General features: G+C 36.7%; 1 long non-coding RNA gene across 2 annotated transcripts; it reads left to right on the top strand.

The window, feature by feature from the left end:
* Window positions 1-687: 687 nt before the first annotated feature.
* LOC116081714 lies at window positions 688-6984 on the top strand. 2 transcript variants are annotated; one of them, XR_004114978.1, is made up of 2 exons: window positions 688-797; window positions 6739-6984. It is a non-coding gene; the product is annotated as an uncharacterized LOC116081714 (long non-coding RNA). The 2 variants fall into 2 exon arrangements; XR_004114979.1 differs by having other exon boundaries at window positions 688-947.
* Window positions 6985-12709: the final 5725 nt, after the last annotated feature.

The raw sequence follows: 12709 nt of genomic DNA, 5'->3' as shown, positions 1-12709 counted from the left end.
TAATGGATGTGATGACAGTCAAGGGGATGACTTGGGTACTCCAAGAATTATGCTTTCTTTTCAATATTTTTTTGGCTGAGTCTTTAGGTAAGAAACTCACACTGAGCTCTGTGGGCTCTGTCATGTGTGAAACACTGGAACAGTACCTACTATACACTTGATGCTGTAACAAAAGATTTCTCACTTTAAAAAGCACACAATGTGATAAGCAAGGAGTATACTCCACATATGGTATTTTGTGCTGAATTTCTGTAAAGAGTCAAATAAAGTAATAAGTAACTCTTGACTGAGTGTAAAGGAAGACATCAGAGAAGATAAGAACCGGAGTTCAAGGGAGCACCCTCTATTGATTGCTGACTAAGATTTTAGTGTAATCTCAGGATATATTATAAGGAATGGAGGTCATGAGAAGGGCAGAATATCAGCAGGTAACTTGTCCCGCGCTATCTCCCGCCAGCAGGAACAACGCGGCACACATAGGATCCTTCTGCAGTACAAGCTTTAATGCATCTTGAGAGTGAGATCACAAGCTTCAGTTGAGGAGGACCCCGACTATCTCAAAACCCTTCCCTTATATAGAGCTCTATGCCCGCCTCAGACGTGGCGACTCATAATAGGCTGTGTGACGATCAGGCCATTTGACGTGACCAAAGGCACTCCGCTGCAGATCGTTGGGATTTACAGGCACACGCGCACAAGGCATTTTTATGCTAACGGCAAGCCGGATGTCATCGCCATCTTGTAATGGCGATGTGCTTATGAAGTGGCTTCCCACAGTAACTGGCATCATTGTGTTGGTAAGACACTGAGAGCTGTCTCAGAAGTGTTCTAGTAATGAGGAACCTGGCATCCATCAATTTCCTGTTTCATTACTTGAGAATTTATTCTAAGGGCACATTCCAATGGGCAGAGAATACTCGTGAACAGAGTGCAACGAGAAGCCATGGGTATGTAGGGGAGTCATTGTGACACTCAGTTTAACTGAATACACTGCCTATTCTGTATTTTTTCTTCATTCCATTGCATGCCTTCTAGACAGAAGTCACTTTGTTCAAGTATGTGGCAGTATGACAATGACAAATTGCTCTCTCCAACTCTCAGACTGAATGCCGATGAGCAACAATCAGTTACAATTACTCCACTTCTCTTGTCCTTGATAAAGCAGGAATTACTGTACCACATATAGTAGTCAACTTTCTGAGATTTGGGGGAAGTTCTTCACAATTTAAAATGTGACAGAAACAGGGATTTGTATCTGTTTTTGACACTCCAGTGGAGTTATGAAAATGTAAAGGTTAGAGCTGCAGAAGACAGTTTGAAACTGGAGAAAGAGGGGAAAACCCAGGTTTCAATACTTTATTTAAGCTACTGAATTTGTAACCTTGGAAATATCCAGACTGCTTGAAAATGGAAACAAGGCTGAACCCACTGATTGTTTTAAGGACACATGGCAGAAGTAGGGGCCATGGTTGACTTGCTGACCTGCTTGGATATGGATTATTGATTTCTATCCATTGTTCATCTATTTTTTTCCAAAACAAACCATTTACATGACAGATACAACATTAAGAATTTCATGAAGTTACATATACATTGTTTTCTGGAGCCCATTTCTAGTGTTGAAACAGATAGAATGACTCTTGGGACTGTACTGGCCTTAATTGTGACATTTGAACTGGGTCTTTCAGACATAGCTGTTGAATCACTTTTTATTTCAATTCCCATCCGAGGCCTGGCTTCCTTACCATCCATGCTAGCTAGCATCATCATCATTGCAGAGGCCTCAGGTCAATTTGCACTACAAGTGTCTATGTGTTCTCAGTAGAATCTGGAAGATACCAGAAGAAGAATGGATTACATCATGTTTTAAGGGTGTTTGTAAGGATTAATAAGGAGGGAGGAGAAAGAAGGGAAACCTCCTCTTTAGAAACATTTTTGAGCTGCTGAATTTGTAACCTTGTATATAACTTTCCTTGAATAAGAGAGGAAGCTGAATCCCCTTACTATTTTAAAGGTATGCATCAGAGGAATCAATCAAGGCTGACATGATAGATTGTATGGAGTCTAAAGATAAGATATGCAAGTGTTACACTGCAAGGGTCAAGATAGCAATTCTATGACTTTCAAGACACGATACATTATAGAAAGGAACTAAACTTGAATAATTGTGGGAGAAAAGTTTGCATGGGTTGCGGGTGGTTCATGGGTGGAGGCACTGAAAGGGAAGAGAGCAAAAACATGGCCTGAAGAGTCTAAGATTCAGAAATCAGTGGCAGAAAGCTAGGCAGGAAGAAAGGTAATGAAAGGGGCCATTGGCAGTCTGCTGCTTCCCAGGCACCATTTATAATATATGAGTGTATCAGCTTCCTTTGGTACAAATGGCAGGCTCCATTCTCAGGAACATCTTTTCTCCCATGTTGGAAAGGCCTCTTTGAGGCATATGACTACAAACATGCTAACAATCTTTGACACAAATATCATGGTTGATGATGAGTTACTTCCATACTCTCACACAAGTTGTTTGGTCACTGACCAGTAGAACCCTTGTGATGTAAATGGCAGTTGCTTCCCTTACCAAAGAAGAGCAAGAAATTTGCAATATGAAGAAAATCCTGTTTTTTTTTAACTAGAAGAAGACCAGAACAAAGCCAATGGGCAAAAAAGTATATGTTGTACCTAAAGATATGTTAAGAAAATGGGAGTAATAACTACTTCTCTAAAGAGATAAGTACATCAATCCACTAAGGCCCTTCTTCCATGCAGTTTCTTTCAGACTCACTATAAAACCTGCCTTCTCCTTCCTGTTTCTTTGCCCTTTTCTAGACACTGCTTGTAATGTTACACTCCCGATCTCATTCTCTCTTAAATCCCTCCTAACTCACAGCTCCCCGGCTCTCACTGTGTAAGGCCTCCCAGGCCTTCGCTGCTGAACCTCACAGCTTGTGTGACTTCTGTATCAGAAAGCCTGACTTCCTCTATCCCTCCTTTATCTCCTGTCTCCTGGAAGCTGCTAAGTTCTCTGCCTTTCTTATCTCTCTGGCTTTTCTTTCTGTAACTCTGAAGACATCCTCCTTGAATTCCTTTCTGAATTAGTTTTTAAACTCTTTTATTGAGAGGTCCATAACTCTGAAAAAGGAACTCTGTATCCCCCAAGTGATACTAGAGCTCCACCCTTCACAATTATTCATAACCAAGCAAGGCCCTGGACCTATTGAGCAGGAGCTCTAGCACAGGGATGGTCATAGTCTATGTTGAGACACTGCGTTCTCACAGAGAACCTAATTCAGGCTGACATTCATAGTCCAGCTCACTTGGAAAGTTGCACAATATAGGTGTAGGAGGAGAGATGCACTAGGTTACATCTCCTGAAAATTTTTGTAAGAATTGTACTTATTTGTTCACACCTGTCAAAAGAAGCCTGGCCATATCTTCATTCTTCACCACTTTCCTAACACTTGATAATGAATCTCTTCCTTTCAGTAAAGACAGACAGAATTCAAAGTTCACATAATGGGAAATGTTTATCGGGGAGAAGAAAGAATAATTTTCATCTATTCACGAAAACATTAATTATATCTATGGGTCAGGTACCTATAAGCGATATGGTTATTATTAAGAATAAGAATGAAAAGAGACCTGCCTTCATGGAATTTGTATTTCAGTAAAGAAACATAATCAAATAAGTAGCCTCATTTCAGAGTGTGATGATCTGTAGTTAAATGAAAACTCTAGGAACAACAGCCAGGGGGCAATCTGAGATGGAGGGAGTCTTCAGAAAGAAGGCTCAGGAAGTCCTCAAGAGATGTAGAATCTCCAGCTCAACAACATCCAAAGGAGAATGCTAAGAACTGAGATCAGAGATGCTGCATTTACAAAGTTCATAATTGGCCAGGTAGTGGTGGTGCACGCCTTTAATCCTAGCACCTGGGAGGCAGAGACAGAGGCAGGTAGATTTCTGAGTTTGAGGCCAGCCTGGTCTACAGAGTGAGTTCCAGGACAGCCAGCGCTATACAGAAAAAAACTGTCTCCAAAAAACAAACAAAAAACAGACAAACAAACAAACGAAACAACAACAACAAAACAACAAAAAAGTTTATAATTGATTTTTTAATATCCTTGTAGAATTTTAGACAATGAATTGATATGATTGTATTACCACTTACGAATGACACTAATATGGAGATGAGAGTAGGAGAAACTTGGTAAACAAACAAGTTAGAATCAAGATCATGGTTGTCAATATACATGGAGAAATATGACTGAGATTTGGAAAGAGTAAAGACATCTTGAAGTTCTGTATAATAATTTACTACTTTAAAAGAAATTTGTGAAACATAAAGAACATAACAAGAAGGATGTGTTCTGCATAAAGTCTTTTTAGTTTTTCATTAGAGCAATTGTTCTTTATTGTTCGAAATACATATTTAAAAGAACATTTTACTTGTAATAATGATTGCTAATGGAAGGGCCTAGTAGAGCCATTTGGGTAATATCTAAGCAAGAGCCTATTCATGGGTCTTTGGTATGCTGGACTCATAGCAGCTCTAAAGAGGACAATCAATACTCAACACTCATCTATTGCCAGGTAAGAACTCAGATTTGTACTGCTAGAAAATTTAACAGTCTGGGTTTTTACAAATGTGAAATGTCCTGATTTTAAAGAGCTGGCAATGGATTCAAATTAGCTAAACAAAGTAAAATGAAACACCAAGAGAATACTAATGGGGGAGGGACAAAGGGAAAAGGGGAGAAGATGTCAAATGCTTGTTCACTGGATTCACTCTATAAGTTACCATTCTACTACGTTTGTTGCGGAATAACCATTATAGTATCTTTTTATGATAAATCTAGACAATATTGTAGTACTTGTATTGTAGAAAGCATTATTCAAATCCAGAAGATGAAAATATTCCAGAGCTCTTAAGAAAATAAAGAAGTGTTATTAACCAGAGCCCTGGAGTCCCCGTGGAAAAGAGTTGGCTGTGGCAAGGGTGATTCTTAACCTCTTGTATACTTTACAGTCTGCAAATTCTACATTATGGGAACCTCAGAAAAGAAGCCAGACCTATCTGTTGACTCCAAGGCTGTGTCAGCAAATGCCAGACCCAGCAGGCCCTTTGTATTATAGGCTAAGGGTCCAAACAGCTGTAAAGAGTTTATGCCAAGATCCTTACAAGTGTGACAAACACAGAGCATTCTAAGTGCCTCAGGAGGCCAATTAAAGCTAGGAGATCACAGATGACAATCTGAATACTGTGGCCCCACCTCTCAGGGCTGATGGCCATCATGTTGTTTTTCTATTCTCTCCTCATCAGAAATGAAGCTGGGGTTGGAAGTTACTTATACATGGGGTTTGGTTTAATATTCAGCAAAGGAATTTTGAACCTGTAAATTTCCTTAAAAGAAATGATTGCCTTGATGTTGAATTCCTACATCTTTCTATCTTTATCATTCTATATGGTTTGCTCATACAGCTTACTTATAGATTTATCTAACCCACTGAAGAAATATATTGAGCTAATAATGAAATAATGAACATACTCACTTGTCAGAAACTACATTGCTACAAATATGTAAGGGGCCTATATGGGGGCATCTTAAATCCTGTTTTTATTATTTAAAAAATTGTAGTATTTTTGAATCTTTGCATGGGTTTGATATTAATTTGGTAAAGTGTTGTAATAAATTACTAGCAACATGTTGTTAGAAAAGCCAAAGTAGTACAAGGCTACAGAGTGTTCTAATAAATATTTGTACAACTTCCAGCTGTTCTGATGCCTTAGAAACAATTAGTGTAAATGGACATTCATGTCTACTTGGGAGATATGGGGTGTGCATTATATAAGGCAGGAGTGAGGAAAGAGAAATAAGGGTACTAATGGTGAAACACTACTGGGGAAAAGCAAAAGGCACACAGAGTCTAAGGATAATTAAATCAATGGCATTTTACTCTGTAAGTAGACACTCTTAATTTTTGGCTATTATTTATAATATAATAAGATTCCATAAAATACAGGATCAAAGTCCTTAAGACATAAATAACAAAGTCTTCAAATCAAATAATTATATGACTTCTAAAATGGTGTGACTTCCTATTGATTCTAATTGCCAACATTTCTGTTTACTTGACATTTATAACCAAATACTTTTCTTCAAAAACAGTACTCCATAAAAGACAAAGTTGCATAAATAGAAAAATTATGATTTCTATAAAACTCACACTAGTTAGAGATTATTGTCAGTCTAGTTTTTAATATATTCACCAATAAAATAAGTCTGTGTTTATGATGAGAAGCTGTGGAGAAATCAGAATATAATTTGGAATGAAAAACTTACATGCATAAGTTAGAGAAATTAGCAAAACACCACCACCAAGGACAGAGTTTATACACATTAAATTTCTTTATATAATTATGTAGGCAATTTCCTCATTTTTTACTGTTTAGAATACAAAAGCAAATTATAAGCCTTGGCTATCTTTGCTCTGTGAAATAACAAGAGATATCCAGCTAGTAATCAATCAGTTTTGCGTTGTCAACTAATCTTGATCAGAGGGAAGTTTGAACAAAACTGGGCCCACTCTATTGTTTGCCTTGCCAACTCCATTCTACTCTTCTGTCTTACCAACACTGCTACAGAACTGGTTCATTGATAATCTCCCAACCTCAGCCCCAGGAAGTAAATGCTTAGTACTAGTCTCTGTAGATCATATGAAGCTCATTCTCTCTGGGCCCACAGGCAAGCAGAGGATCCTGGAAAGAGAAGAAGACATAAGGAGAATCTCCTTGGGTAAAGTACCTGCCAACTTCTTCAAGTTCTGGATTTATGTTAAAAAGAAAGCCAGAAGCCAAAAAGAACGAATATTGATTGGGTCAGTGCATGCCAAGCCTCTACTTTTAACAATAATGAAGAACAAATACAGTTTCAAAAGAGGAGCATCTATGGAAGCAACCATGATCCTTTTGTTAAAATTGATTACTCGGAGACGTTCTTCTCTGATGCTTTTTTTTTTTTTTAAATTTGTCTCTGTTAAGTTAAAGTGATCTTTTCAATTTAATATGGTAAAACCATTAGGTACTCATTTCTTCCACTTACCAATTGTGGTGCTAGCCATTCTAATTTTCAGCATCCTTGTTGATAAATGAAGATATACTATGGTATATGACTCATAGAACTGTTGTGTTCATAAAAGAAAATTTGAATAGGAAATATACTACCATTGGCTTTTAGATCATTTGCTATATAATTTTAATTTTGACAGAACTGTGATCTATATTCAATAGCTAATTCTATTATCTATCTTGCTAATACTAAATCTGGGGTAAAGCATAGATACAGAGAACCTCTTCCATGCCTAATACATATGTATAACTAAGTTATTAATTAAATGAGGTAATTAAACATAAAATGATATTTTACCTCAAATACAACTTAAAGTAAAACATAGTAAAAAAGACAAGCACTAAGTGAATTTTGCCATCATCATTTCCAATCAATAGATTTTTTTAAATTTAGATTATAAATAGAAACAGAAAGCAAAGCTAAGTCGGCTTTTTCAACACCAAGCCTATAAAAATAGCAATTATCACCATTGTAATTAGAAAGGATTGCATGCTTGGGAGATATAAATAAGCACAAAACTGATTTTCTCTCTGCTTCAAATAAGTCATTATGGGAAAATCAAATTTTTATGATACAGAGATCCACATCTGGCACTGATTCATGCATAGACTTTTAGATACACAACAAGCTAATAATTTTAGTATGAACTCATTTAGAAACTATAATTGTGTTCCTTAGTGTTTCAGTTCCTAAGTCTAGTTCCTATTCTCCAGAATATTTTCTTTTAAATGGAATTAAATTCTGCCTTATTATAGTTAGGCTTCATACTTTCATCAGTACTTAGATAAAAAAAATACCTAGGATTTTTTTATTTTGACCTAAAGATTCTTTATAGGACTGGGTTTATGAAATTCAATTCTCTTTAACTATAATAGGGAATAGAAACTATGTACAATATGGTTGTGAATATAGGTTATATTTCCTCATAAAAGTACTGTTAAAAGTACTGTCTTTAAACATGAACAGTAATTTTTAGCAATTTTATACCACATAGATTAAATGATACTTGCATTTTGAAAACTTTGCATTTTTTTACATACTGTATGTTAAGCTGGTGTTTCTCTGTAGACCAGGCTGGCCTCGAACTCAGAAATCAGCCTGCCTCTTAAGCTGGTTTTTCTATTCAAAGGAATATGCAAATTTTAAGTAAGTCAGATTTCCCTTCTCTCTTGTAACAATTTAGGTCTTAAGTGCCTACCAGAAGCCCATGTGTTGAAAGGTTCCTAAGGAAAAGGATGGATCTAGAAAGAAGTCTTTACGATCATTAAGAATGCTCCCTGAAAGAGAAAATAGAACTTTAATCACTTAATCCTTTTTTTCTTCCTGGCCTTACAATTTTAAAATTTAATTATTAGACTGAGGTGAGAGAATCTAAAGACAACTTTATAGAATTATTTCTTTCCTTCCACCTTTACAGGGGTCCATGCAGGGGTCAAATTATTCAGCAGACTTATGTGGCAGGCACCTTTCTCTGTGGAGCCAACTCACTAATTCTCCTGTCCATATAAGTAACCAGCTTGGCTCCATCATGTGTTTTCCGCCATTGCACTCCACTGAATAGTAAAGGGAATGGTTCTATCTAACTACAAACTAGACCTTATAAAACTGTACACCAAAAATAAATCTATTCCATGAATAAATTTGTTAGTATTTTAGCATACTGACAGAAAGCTAACATACCTTACCCTGTAAGATTTGGATATATTTGAGGTCACTTCAGTCATTCAGAGGTTATTATGGCATATGTGAGTCAACTTTCTTCATAAATAATAAAACAGAACTTGTGGTCCCAGAGCTTTTGTAACAATTTCTAAACTTTGAAATCTAGTGCCCTTGTCCCATCAAAGTTTATTTATGATTGTAGGCCCACCCCAGTTTCCTAGGTATTCCTTAGACAGTGGAGGTATGGAAAGTCTTCAGAATCCAGTCACCTCCCTGCTCCCAATCCTGTCCCCCATTCACTACCTTGCCTCAGTGACTTTTCCTTATGAACTTAACTTTGTTCATTTCCCAAAGAGCAACTAACAAAAGATCATTGGGTTATTAACCAACATTTTATTAAACGAAATGTTTGGAGAATATGCCCAATACGGAACAGGAAAAAATAGAAAACTAGTCATTAGAAGATTATTTTTAACTGAGCTAACTCATTTTTTAATATGTCTTATTTTCTTTCTATATTCCTCTTCTGCCTGTGCTAGGATTTCAAATCCTAAATTTATGGGCAATCAATCAGATATTCTTATTAATATGCTATACATAAATTATATATACAAAACTTAAGACCTTTTGTCTGGTCTTATTGTATCTTGCTTTGTCATGTTTTGCTGTTGTCTGTTGGAGACCTGCTTCTTTTTTCTCATTTATTTATTTATTCATTCATTCATTCATTCATTCATTCATTCATTCTTTCATTTTACATCCAGATTGATGCCCCACAACCCCAACCCCCGTCATACAATCCTTCCACCATTTTCTCCTCTTATTCTCCTCTGAGAAGGTGCCCCCTCATACTCCCTCTGGTGTGTCAAGTTTCTGTAAGACTAGGTACATGCTCTCCCACTGAGGATGGTCAATCCAGAAGAGGAAATGGATTCCAGGGACAAGCAAGAGCTTTAGGGAGAATCCACATGAAGACTGAGTTGTACTTATGCTACATTTGTTCAGGGGGCCATGGGGTCATGTCCAGCCTGTGTATGCTCTTTGGTTGGTGGCTCAGAATCTCTGAGGGCTCCCAAGGGTCCAGGTTAGTTGACTCTGTTGGGCTACCTGAGAGTTCCTGTTCCTTTTTGAGCCAACTATTCTTCCCCCCAGCTCATCCATCAGAGTCCCTGAGTTCCATCCAATGTTTGGTTGTGGGTCCTTGCATCTGTTTTAGTTAGCTGCTGGGTAGATAGCCCCACAGAAGACAGTTATGCTAAGCTCCTGGCTGCAAGCATAGGTGAGTGTCATTGTGTCAGAGATTGGTGCTTGCCTGTGAGGCATATGTCTCAGTTTGAGCCGGTTTTAAGTTGGCCATGCTATCAGTCTCTGCTTCATCTTTTTCACTACATTTCTTTTAGTCAGTACAAATTGGGTATCAAAAGTTTCCTGGGTGGGTTGCTGTTTTTATCCTTCAATGAAGGGTCACGCCTGGCTACAGGAGGTGGCCTTTTGAGGTTCATGTCTTTACTGTTAGGTATCTCTGCTAAGGTCAATAACATTGACTCCTAGGAGCCTCCCCACCTCCAGGTCTCTAGTACTTACTAGAAATACACCCCAGCCCCCAGCAGATGCAGACTTCCATTCATTCTTCTGGCCTTCTTGCCCTCTCTTCTGTCTTCCCCACACCTGATACTGATTCCCTATTCCCTTCCCCATCCCCTCTCCCACTCAGCTCCCTCCGTCCATCTGCTTCCTAGTGACTATTTCATTCCTCCTTCTATGTGAGATTAAAGCATCCTTGTTTGGACCTCCCTTCTTGCTTAGCTTCTTTAGTTCTGTCGAGTATATTGCTTTTCTAAACAGAAAATTGAGGGGGAGTAGATCTCGGGCTGAAGAAGTATGGGAAAAATTAATATATCTATTAGGATGCTTGCCTAAATAGCAGAAAGCAAAGTAAGATGAAGAATTGCACTTAGAGTCTGTCTTTTCAGATGTCTTGAAATGCTATTCAGTTGCCTCTTAATGTTATTCCATGGCACCTTGGTCATCTCACCTGTCTTACATGTGTACTTTATGATCCTAGCTCTAAACAAGCAGCCTTGCAGATAAATCTTATAGCTATCTGATTTTCTCTGAGTTATTAGTATTACCATTTGCTTTCCCAACATTTTATGTAATCTAGACCTAAATAAGATTCTGACCAAAAACTAGTGAATAAAATGACAAAATAAATGCAGAAATAATTAATCCACTGATAAAAAGTAATTGGAATAAATGTCTCTGTGTGTGTTCATCTCTCTCCCCTTCATTGATTTCACTGACTATATATTTGATGTTATCTGTAATTCACTCAATGTGTTTTGAATTCTCATAATAGCCTTTGTTCTATCATAACCACCATAGTTTGGACAAATATGGTTCATTCATTTTATACTTAAAAAGAATGTGTGAATCTTTGTCAAATATGCAATATTAGTTCTTAGTACTATCTGCATTGTTGATCCTTATTTCTTTTTCATATTCTCAAATTAGTTGTGGCAGGAGTTGTTTATTATCTTTAAAATAGTTGAAGAAAATCATCAAGATTTTGTGGCATAAGGACAAAGAACTTGGAATGTTATGTTCCACTCATGTTACACTGTCCAAATTCCTTAAGAGGTATTAGGAAACTTTTAAAAATTTTTCTCAATCTTTGAAACTTCAGTGAAATAACACATCATCAGAGTATTGAATGCATTAAGAAAGAAAAGCTTTCAAAGGGATTATAAAGATTATTTGGGTTTATTTTATAAAATAAAAAATGGCATGTACTATAATAAGTCAAAATCATTGCATGTAGACTTAATTGTGTACAACTTCACCAATTTGCACCTCAAATAATCAGTCATAGTATAATGCTTCTAACTAATAATAATGAAGGTGAGTTTTTTGGTTTTCTTTGTTTCTTTGTTTGTTTATTGTTTTGATACAATTTCTCACTGTGTTGTTCTGGTCGACCTGAAACTGGTCTAGCTAAGCAGACCTGATTGGCTTATAACTAACAGAAAGGAACCTGCCTCTGTCTCCTGTGTGCTAAGATAAAGACATATGCTACCATGTCTCTCTTAGTCTCATTTTTTAACAGAGATAAGTAAATTCTTTAGAGAGTATAGATGCATTATTATAGAAATCAATGTTTAGGGGAAATTTTTTGTTATTTATTTCTATATTTCTAAATATGTTGCTTTTTCAAAAAAAGTTATCTACTGTTACATTCTTGTTGTATTTAAACAAATCAATATTCTTTTTTACCATCTCTTCAGATATACACTTGTTTCTCACACTTAATCTTTCTGCTATATATATGACACCATTTCAGTTATTCATTAGTCAGTGTTCATACCAGTATAACTTTGTACAGGCTCTTTAAAGGCATGCCGTTTTTCATGGTCAATCTCAATTTTCAACTTGACTGAATTTATATCCGCAAGAAGATATATTTTAGGGTATGTCTATGACGTCACTGAGGTGAGAAAATACATCCTGAATGTAGGTGGTACTGGACTCTATAAAAGAAAGAAAGTGAGCAAGTGCCAATATTCATCTCTCACTCTTAATGAATATGAACACTCTTCAGTGTGATCAACTCTTCCTGCATAAGTTAGAGTTGATCTTACTACCTTACATCCCCCACTGTGATGGATTGTACTCTAAAACATGGGCCAAAATAGACCCTTCCTTTTGTAAGCTTCTTTTTTCATGTATGCTGTGATAGCTATGAAAAAAGTAACTAATACTGAAAATTGGTACTGAGAGTAGAGATTACAGAAGGATTTTTGCTTTCTATAGCATTCTAAAGCATTCCACATTATAGAAGACTGTGGAAGAGCTTGACACCGCAGTCTAGAAAAGTGTTAGAAAAGTTGATATTGTAGGAAGTTTAAACCCCAATAAGCCTATATAA

The sequence above is a fragment of the Mastomys coucha genome, unplaced genomic scaffold (genome assembly GCF_008632895.1).
Source record: "Mastomys coucha isolate ucsf_1 unplaced genomic scaffold, UCSF_Mcou_1 pScaffold7, whole genome shotgun sequence".
Lineage (NCBI taxonomy): Eukaryota > Metazoa > Chordata > Mammalia > Rodentia > Muridae > Mastomys > Mastomys coucha.
Note: the sequence above shows the minus strand (reverse complement) of the source record. Positions and strands in the feature narration are given on the sequence as shown.